Source organism: Nannobrachium achirus (assembly GCF_963921795.1).
Source record: "Nannobrachium achirus genome assembly, chromosome: 16".
Taxonomy (NCBI): domain Eukaryota; kingdom Metazoa; phylum Chordata; class Actinopteri; order Myctophiformes; family Myctophidae; genus Nannobrachium; species Nannobrachium achirus.
In genome coordinates, this window is record NC_137823.1 from 32,853,048 (window position 1) to 32,863,047 (window position 10,000).

The 10,000-nt window shown below is 42.0% G+C and overlaps 1 protein-coding gene across 1 annotated transcript in view; it reads right to left on the reverse strand.

The window, feature by feature from the left end:
- nrxn3b (neurexin 3b) overlaps window positions 1-10,000 on the reverse strand; it is a gene marked incomplete at both ends in the record, with an annotated part of 590,571 nt that overhangs the window by 215,197 nt on the left and 365,374 nt on the right. The gene's annotated exons all lie outside the window — the stretch shown is intronic.

Sequence of the window (10,000 nt, forward strand, 5' to 3'; positions counted from 1 at the left end):
CCAGTTACTAAACGTCAGTGTCCAGGTTTTCTTCAGGATATGTATGACACTGATTTACTATGGCACATTATGAGTCCACTGGTACAGTGCTTTCCAATTTGGTTCCATTTGTACACTTTCAGGGGCCTTTTCCATCGGCAAATAACCGGTTCCGGTTCTTTCTCCCGCCTACGGGATGAACCAGAGGTGTGCTTCTCCACCGAGAACCAGAGTTGGTTCAAAACCGTAAAAGTTGGTTTGGAACTGGAACCACAAAACAAAATCCTTGTTTTTTGTGGTTCCAGAGCCAAATCCTTGGCTCTGGTTCAATCTGGTGGAAACGCAAGCTGGTTCGCAAGAACGAACCAAGGTTCCCAAGGAAGTTGAACCGGCACTGGTTCTGGAACCGGTTCTTTGCTGGTGGAAAAGGCCCCTCAGTGTTACAGACCTGTGGTGGTCATTCGGGGCTAGCTCTTTATGTGTTCCTGGTAATGTTGTTGTATGCTCATTTGCATGTCCATGGCAACAATGTAATGTTGACCAAAATGTCCACCACGAGCCAACCAAGACGATGACCCCTGCTCAAAACGAAAAACGTCGGAGCCCCCAAATATCAACCGCTCAGTCAAAGAGGGGAATAACACTTTTGCCCAGGGAGGTTTCTGGGCCTTACGTAGTTCTGTTCTGCAACAGGAGAAAAGACTAAACAGCATACCGTCGCTGTCGGGGAGAAACCTCGTATCTCCAAGTTTCAAATTAGTATGTTTTTCGTAAAGCAAAGCCCTGCTTCATCATACAAGGCGGTCGCACAAAAGTAGTGAAAACAGCACATCTACAAGCACACAACGCCTCGCGGTGCGAGGCGTTGTGTGCTTGTAGATCGGCTGTTTTCACTAGTTTAAATAATTTCTAAAATGATACATGCAAAACGAACGGCTTTGGACATACAGGCTTTTCAGCCGACAACGACGACGATACTCAATTCAATTATCCCGGAGTCACTGGTATCCCGATTAACATTTCGTGAGACAGCATTCCGGATAACCTCTGAGCAATCCGTTGCGAAGGGCAAGATTTCAAGAGAGGTGACCTTAAAGAATAGACGATACAATACGAATTCTCTTTCTACTCCAGCAAGCCCTCCGAAGTCCCTTTGTTGGGTAGAGTAGTGCTGGTCTACATTGTGCCCCAGATGGCGTTGCCTGGGCCAGTCTGCTCAAGGTTATCCGGCTTCAAACACTTGCCACACAGAAACAACACGCACGCACGCACACACGCACGCAGGGGCGTCGCACCAAATTCTGGGCCCTGGGTACAAGGATTCACTGCGGGGGGCCCCCCATGAATGTTAACTATTGAAAAATAGCAGATATACAAGCTCACAGCGCGGCACCGAGTGCCACGCTGCGAACTTGTAGATCTGCTATTTTTGAGAAATTGTGGAAATGTGTGCAAGAAACCTATGTTTCCATGTCAGTGGTGCTCAAACCGCTTCATGTCAAGGACCCCCAAAATGATATGTATTTGGCCACGGACCCCCACCTCAAAATATTTAATTCCAGCTAGGGACCCCTCCAGAAGCAAAATTTGAGTTACAAATGTTCGCTTGAAAAATACATATATTCAAAGATTTGCACACATTTTCATGACTTTTCAAAAATAGCAGATCTACAAGCTCGCAGCGCGGCACTCGGTGCCGCGCTGTGAGCTTGTATATCTGCTATTTTTCAATAGCTAAAGTTACTAGGGCCCCTCCATCTTGGGCCATAGTAACTCAGTCCCACTTTCTCCCCCTTGTGACGCCCCTGCACGCACGCTCTCTCTCTCTCTAAGTGTTGAGGGCAGAGCTTCAACGCAGGAACAAAGCTCTCTCACAGCTGGCGCTCTGTGTTAAAGGCTCATTCTGAGATAATCCTTAGTCCCTGCTCTATTTTATGCAAAACACTACGTCGTTTTTTTCTTCTTCCCTATTTCAGGCCTGTCATAGCAAACCAATTATGTGCGTCACTTGTGTAAGCGATTCTATTAATGCGTGCATAGTTTCCGTGCAAGTGTTCAAGGGTACATCGTTTTCACATGCTATCTTTAATTAAATGAACCCAAGGCTGTGAAGGCTTAATGAATACAAAAACCGTAAAGACTTCGACGACACATGAAAATGTCGTGGTCGTATACCCATATCAGATTGGTGCTCCGTCACCGTTCTTATGCTATTTGACCATAACCACACAGTGGCCATCTTCCTTGTCATAGCTGCCATTGCTGGCAACGCAATGTCGAGCAAGCCTGACAAGCTCATAACATGTTGCATTGCGATGCATTATGTGCTAGAACAGCGGTTCTCAAACTTTTTGGGCCTCCGTACCGCCTTTTCTTGATTGCTGAATCCAAGTACCCCCTTTAGTCGACAACAACATTTTGATTAGAAAATACTGATATCAAAAGTCCAGTTGTCATGTCAATATATTGCAAATAAAAGTAAGTAGCCTGTTTTCTATTCAGTAACAATTGTGTTAGTCAAAATTCTTACGTAATTTGGTTTAAAACCTTATGGAGCAGCCCATTCACATACATTTGTCAATTTTTTTTTTATCATTAAACATAACAGTAAAATGTATGTAATTCTCTCTCAAGTCCCCCCTGTAGTACCCCTGCGTACCCCTAGGGGTACACGTACCCCTATTTGAGAAACTCTGTGCTAGAAAACCTTTGAAAAGGCGCACACACTTGGTGTGTGCGCCTTTTTGACAGCTACTGTTTGTGAAATAATGTTCCTTCCAGCTGTCAGAGGCAAGTCCCAATGCGTCTGGATTTAAAAAAGCTCTCAGCGCTAACAGTGCACTCTGCACCCCCCATGGAGAACACTGCGCTGCAGACATCACAAACCATATCTGACTGGAAGAAGAGTAGTGGGATCACAACGAGATCCCACTGATTCATCTAATAATAAAACATCGTTTTAAATCACATGCCAACCAGGTGCCAATTTTGTGGCTCACGTGAACCCTCCCCTGGGGTTCACTCTACTCTCATAATAATAACTTTTTTTCTTTACCCAGCACTTTTCTTAACAAGGTTAAAAAAGTGCTTCAGAGGAGGGGCGTAAAACAAATAATAACGGTGCAAATAAAAACAAGACACGTGAACATGAAACAAATAAAAACAACACAGATATGTCTTGAAACGTCTGATGACTAATGAATTAAAACTCCTATCTGTCAACTAGAGCCGCTTTTTACCCCCCCCACTATACCGACTATATCTATATACCCCGACTATACATAATAACATAAAAAACTATCTTTTAATTGGATCTCGCCCATGGCTATTATTGAATACAGTTCTTAGTACAGGAATGTACCTCCACTCTATCCTGCCAGGGGCGTCAATTGGGTATGGCAGGGGTATGCAGCTGCCATACCCTGGGTCCAGGTGTTTACTTTTAAATATAAATCCATGAATGTCTCTTTGTCTATCTGTGCTGGTTATTGTGTTGTTAAATTACAGTAAAATAACTACAAATGCAAAAGTTAACAATATGGTCACTTTAACAAGGTATTATAATTATATTCTCCACACTTGTATTCTCCCCATCTTGACAAAATGGTATATTCCCAGGTCAGCTGCACAGGTGCAATTCATTAGTGTTAATTGTGGCACGTTTACTAACATGCCAAGTTTAGCTGCACTTCAACAACCGTTCCAGGCTGCCATATCCAGCCCAAGAAACTGTAGAAACGCGGGAAACATGAGGTATGGTAACATGACCGGTGTCTTAAGACACCAGTCATGTTACCATACCTTAGCTTTTACAGTATCCTGCCTTAACCCACAGCCAAGTCTCAGTGTTTATTTAACTCAGAGTGTGTGTAAATGTAAAGGGTCCATTTTTGGTTTCCTCTCAGAGTTATATTCACACTATGGGTTTTACCGTGCAGAGAGGATCATTCATACTCTACCTCTAATTAAGAATAAATACAAATGCCGGGGCTGCCATTCCCTAGTGTGTGTCTGTGTGCTTATATATTAGCATAATGTGCATCTGTGTGCACAGGGGTGTGTGTGTGTTGGCAAACCCTCACACACTATATATAAATATCCATCCTTTTGTAAGGTGTGTGTGCGCGTGCGTGCGTGCGTGCGTGCGTGCGTGCGTGCGTGCGTGTATCCGAGCGTCTAGTGTCAGAGGGTGTTCATTTTTATACAATCTTCCAAGGCTTTTCCTGAATCTGTAATTACAATCATGCCAAACCCAGGGTCAATGTGTTCCTGCAGAATTATAAACAGACTACACACACAAAGGCACCCAGAGGCATACACACACACACACACACACACACACACACACACACACACACACACACACACACACACACACACACACACACACACACACACACACACACACAGGCACGGGCGCGCGTGTGGACCTTATCTCTTGATTCGATTCTCGTCGTCCTGTTATCTCGCGCTGTACCCAGATAGCAGATTCTGTAAGCAAAAATCACATGAAAGCCGACCCAGAGCAAATGCTGTCACTGTAACCGTGTGATAATATAACACCAGCATAAGCCTGGAAACACCGATAGATATACTGTACAACAGCCATCACCCTGCTGCCTGTCCCCGGCATATAGCCAAATGCATGCAGCACACAACTCCTTGCACTGTATTGCATCTCCTATTGCTGCATGGTGCATCCTAGGATTTTGTAGATTTTGATTCTCATTAAACCGCCTAAACCCGAAACTACTTTATTGTCACTGTTACATTTCTTCGTAAAGTAAAGCCCTACTTCTTCATACTGTACAAGACTGTTGCACAAAACTAGTGAAAATAGCAGATCTGCAAGCACACAACGCCTCGCGATGTGCTTGCTGATCAGCTATTTTCACTATAAAAAATAATTATTTGTAACTTTTGAAAAAATATGATTATAATAGCATGCCCAAAGTACAGGGACGCCAGGGTCAAAGTGGAAAAGTAGAAATGAAGCAAGTGTGGGACATACATACTATACATACATAGAGCCAGAGCCAGATGTAGGAGCGGTTAGCACCGCTCAAAAAAAAACTCCTTAATACAGTAGTACTTCCTACAGTACATAGGCCTATATATATAATTACTTTATCTGCCAGATTGTATGGTTGAAGTGAGCCGTTTTGCCAGCATTTCCCAGGCAGATGGTGGTAATTTCCTTGCTCCACCCACCCTTGACCGCACATATACAGTAATATAGGCAACGGGCATAATGGCGGTTTCCATTCAAATAAATGGGCACGGTTGTAGTGGTGTAAAGTAACTAAGTACATTTACTTAAGTAATGTACTTAAGTACAGTTTTGAAACATACATAAACCACTTTAGCCCAATTTCATACCTAGGCTATTTGAAAATAGACGATCTACAATGATCGGCCGATGTGACACGTTGGGAGCTTGTAGATCTGCTATTTTCAAACATTTTGTACTTTTACTTTTGGTGCTTTTAGTACATTTTGATGCCAATACTTTCATACTTTTACTCAAGTACATTTTGAATTCTGGACATTTACTTGTAACGGAGTACATCTACAGTGCAGTATTGATACTTTTACTTGACTTAAAATGTGAGTACTTTATCCACAACTGGACCGCACGTATACAGTAATATATAGGGAACGGGCATAATGGCGGTTTCCAGTCAAATAAATGGGCACAGTTGTAATGTATAGAGCAGAGTAGGTTGCGAGATGGAGAGCTGACACTTCATCAATCAACACTGCTGTCTGGGACACAGCAATATGCATGGTACCTGAGGTGTTTTAAATGGCTGCCACCGACAGGGGCGTCACAAGGGAGGGGGAGGGGGGGGGGGGGGGGTGGGACTGAGTCACTAGGGCCCAAGGTGAAAGGGGGCCTTAATTATTTCATACTTTAGCTATTGAAAAATAGCAGATATACAAGCTCACAGCGAGCTCGTAGATCTGCTATTTTTGAAAAGTCGTGAAAATGTGTGCACATCTTTGAATAGGTATGTACCTTTTAAAGCGAACATTTGTAACTCAAATTTTGCTTCTGGAGGGTCCCTGGAACTAAATATTGGGGTCCGCATGGCCAAATATGTATCATTCCTTCACAGGAAAAAGTTTGAGCACCACTGACATAGAAACATGGGTTTTTCAAAAAACCTTCAAAGACTTGCACACACGTTCACGATTTCTCAAAAATAGCAGATCTACAAGCTTGCAGCGCGGCACTCGGTGCCGCGCTGTGAGCTTGTATATCTGCTATTTTTCAATAGTCATAAAGCACAAAATAACGCAGTGAATCCTTGTACCCCGGGGCCCCCGAATTTGGTGCGACACCCCTGGCCCGCCAAACCGAACCCCTGCCCAGGAATTTGTATGGTCGGCACATTGCACATTAGTATTGCAGAGCATCTTTCTCCCTCCCCCTCTCGCTCTCTCTCTCTCTCTCTCTCTCTCTCTCTCTCTTTCTTCCCCCTCTCCCCGCCTGTCAGGCCCATCTGCTCCAATAGCCCTCCAAGTGCTAAAAACGAGCCCTCCGACGTGCCGAAAGAAGTCAAGTTAACTTTATTTTTAACAGATTTGATTTCCCTCAGGAGCCCAATTGATCCGGTGTGGCGCGACGTGATTGTCCCAAACGGTGAGAAATTGTCCACTTAAAAGCCAGAGCAAAGCAAAAGTGACGCCGTGAATGTTTGAGCAGGTGTTTCCTTCACCGAGAGTCTTTTCCATTGATTCTGCTTTATAAGAGCCTCGGCTGACTGATAAAGTAATTGAATGTTGTTAGCAGTGGTGAAAAACGCACTCACATTCTTTACTTAAGAAAAAGTATCAATAGTGCAATATAGAAATACTATATATATAGTAAAATTCCAGAATTCAAAATGTACTTGAGTTGGCATCGAAATGTAATTAAAGTACCAAAAATAAATAATGTTTAAAATAGAAGATCTACAAGCTCACAACGAGTCACGATGCAACGCGTTGAGAGCTTATAGATCAGCTATTTTCAAATAGGGCTAAAGTGGTTTATGTATGTTTTATAATATTACTAGTAAGGGCGACATGCGACTTCTCAAGGTTGTGCCAATTCTTGGCCATCTGGCCAGTGATGTATATCGGACCAGTTACCCATATACAGTATGTTGGTACCCATATATGGAGATCCATGTACTGTATATGGAGATATGCTGTGAGAGCCCAAACATGCTTACTCAGTTATTCGTTAAGTGAAAGTCCTATGATGTCTATGACATCTGACATCATACCCTTTTATGCCCATACATGGAGATCCCTGTGGCCGATGTGGCCTCCATATATGGGCAGTCCCATATCAACTCCTGTTAGATATGGGCTTAATATTGATGACATCAGGGAACTCCATACAGTATATGGGCATAAAAGGGATTCTGTTAGTGTGACATCACAGTGAAGCCAGAGCGTGATGCGGCAAACCCATTTTGTTAAGAGTGGTTCCCCTGACATCACAATGACTTCAGAGCGACAAACCCATAGAACCACAGTGTGTGACCGTTCACATACTAAACCTTCGACCTACGGTCTGCAAAGTAACTACTAGCTACTAAAGTTCTCAAATAAAAGTAGTGGAGTAAATGTACAATATTTGGATCCGATATGTAGTGGAGTAGAAGTAACAGTATTGGAAATTGGAAACATAAGTACAAATCCCTCAAAATTTAACTTAAAGGAGTAGTTCACCAATTTTCAACCTGTCTTCATATAATAGGTCCTCACTAATGGTCATGATAAAATATCACAATTTTTTTCTACTTAGTCCAAGTCTCCTAGGAGAGCTGTGGGAAGTTCAGAATCCATAGTCTTGTGACATCATCATTTTCCAAAAAAAAAAAATCATCAATATTTTTGAAAAAAAAATAAAGATTTTTATTATCGCGAGAACAATGGCTTCCACTTTAAAATTGCAACTTTTCAGGAATAGAAAGCCTGCAGTTTCTATAAGCTGGATTGGCAATCGATGATGTCACAAGACTATGGGTTTCTGACCTGCCCACAGCCCTCCTCTGAAAAAAAAAAGAAAAAAAAAAAAGAAAAGCTATTTTTGAGTGAGGATCAATTATATGAACATAGGTTGAAAAGTGGTGGAGTGCCCCTTTAAGTACATTACTCAAAAAAACTTATTAAGTTATTACTGTAAATGTAATTAGTGACTTTACACCACTGGCTTTTAGAGCCTTGGCTGACAAATAATTGAATGTTATTAGTGTTTGATTTGGACACCAATGTGTTGTGAGCAGCAGCTCCAGTTGGTCACAGAGTCACAGGGTTAGTTACTCTGGCACTGTAGTTGACAACTGGGTCATTTGGTGTACCTTTATAATGAGTATTCTACAGTGCATTGACATCAATGTGTACTGTACCTAGCCACAGAACTGGATAGAAAGGGCACTGGGCAGTCAATCAATTGACTTCTGGCAGTCACTCAAAATGCAAGCTTCGCAACACCACTATTCCAGGCTTTGCCACTGAATTCAATTGTTATGACACACATTAAGTCTTGTCACCACTAGATGACAGTGTTTAAAAAACGGCCACGGTCTTGGGAGTCACTGGTCAACATGTCACAATTAAAATGTTGGTTGTCATTTCCCCACAATGATATTATTAGCACATGTCTGTTAACGCTATCTAATGTTTCTGTAGCTCTAATGTGACAGTTAAGGCCTGTCGCTAGTATCTCCGAAATGTTCGGTGAGTAGTGATTTCCAACGTGCAAATTTAAAGCACTCTCATTGGGTGTAACACTTTTAAGAAGTCGCAAGTGACGTAATTTTGTAGTCGAAACGGACCTTTTGACCGAAAAGTTCGGTTTCAGTCAAAGTATGGACATGCCATAACTGTTCTCCACCACATGCACTCTTTGCTGATGTAGGGTATCACACTACCACTTGGTTAAGCTAATGAAAATCACACCCAATGTGAAGTGAGCAGTTAATTTCATTAAGCGTCCTGCTAAGCTTGGCCAATGTGACCCTGGGCGTACATACGGACAAAGCCAGATGTTGGAGCTCAAAAAAACAACTGGAAATGAGTTACATAGGACTAGAAACATACAGTAGGGCATACTGTATGTGTATGCCCTAAGCAGTGTTCTACCCAATTTCTGCTGTGTGTGTACAGTAGTTGGTCAGAGCCATTCATCTTACGTCATCATTTCAAGTGTGTACCCAAGTCCACCGGTTAGCTTGGCAGCACGCGATAGTTTAAACAGGGAAAGTAATATCTTTATAGTTGGAAATAGATTTAGTCATAAATAATCTATCATGATCAGCATGTTTGGTGAAGAAAATGTGCAGACTTAAGTTTAAAATGATATTATTGGCCGAGGCCCACCCAGCTCTATATCTGCACAGATTCATAACCATGTGCTTGAGAATGCACTGCGAGCGTGTGGAAAAAATAGCAAAGTAATGATTTGCAAAGGAGGCAAAAATATAGTGATGAGTTGCAAACTCTGATGTTGCCAATTAGTGTTTTCCTCAGCATACACATAATAAATAGATAGATATTGTATTGATCCTGAAATAAATTCCAGTGTTCAGGTAACTCACAGCATGTATGGAAATAATTACAGACCTCTATGCATAATTACACAACTCAGAGACCAAATATAGTGATGGATATCCTATATAATTACTATAGGCTACCAGTTACTGTAAGTCAGACAGACCAGAGAGAATCTTTACAGTTAGCCAATAACAACACCAATCATGGCACCACTATCCATAATGGATTTAATGAAAATGTATAACGTTCTTATTTAAGTTTACAGCCAATTTGGGGGAACATGGAAGATTATTATCCATTACCGCTGATACATAATGTTCAGTATAATACAAAGGGGCTAAACAGAAATCTTTCCATTTCATTGCATTATTTCAAAGAATTCCGGATACCAAGTGTGAAATGGATGACAATCTCAACCATTTGGGGTTGAGAACACTCATTTAAAAGCTTCGAGAAGAGACACACTTCT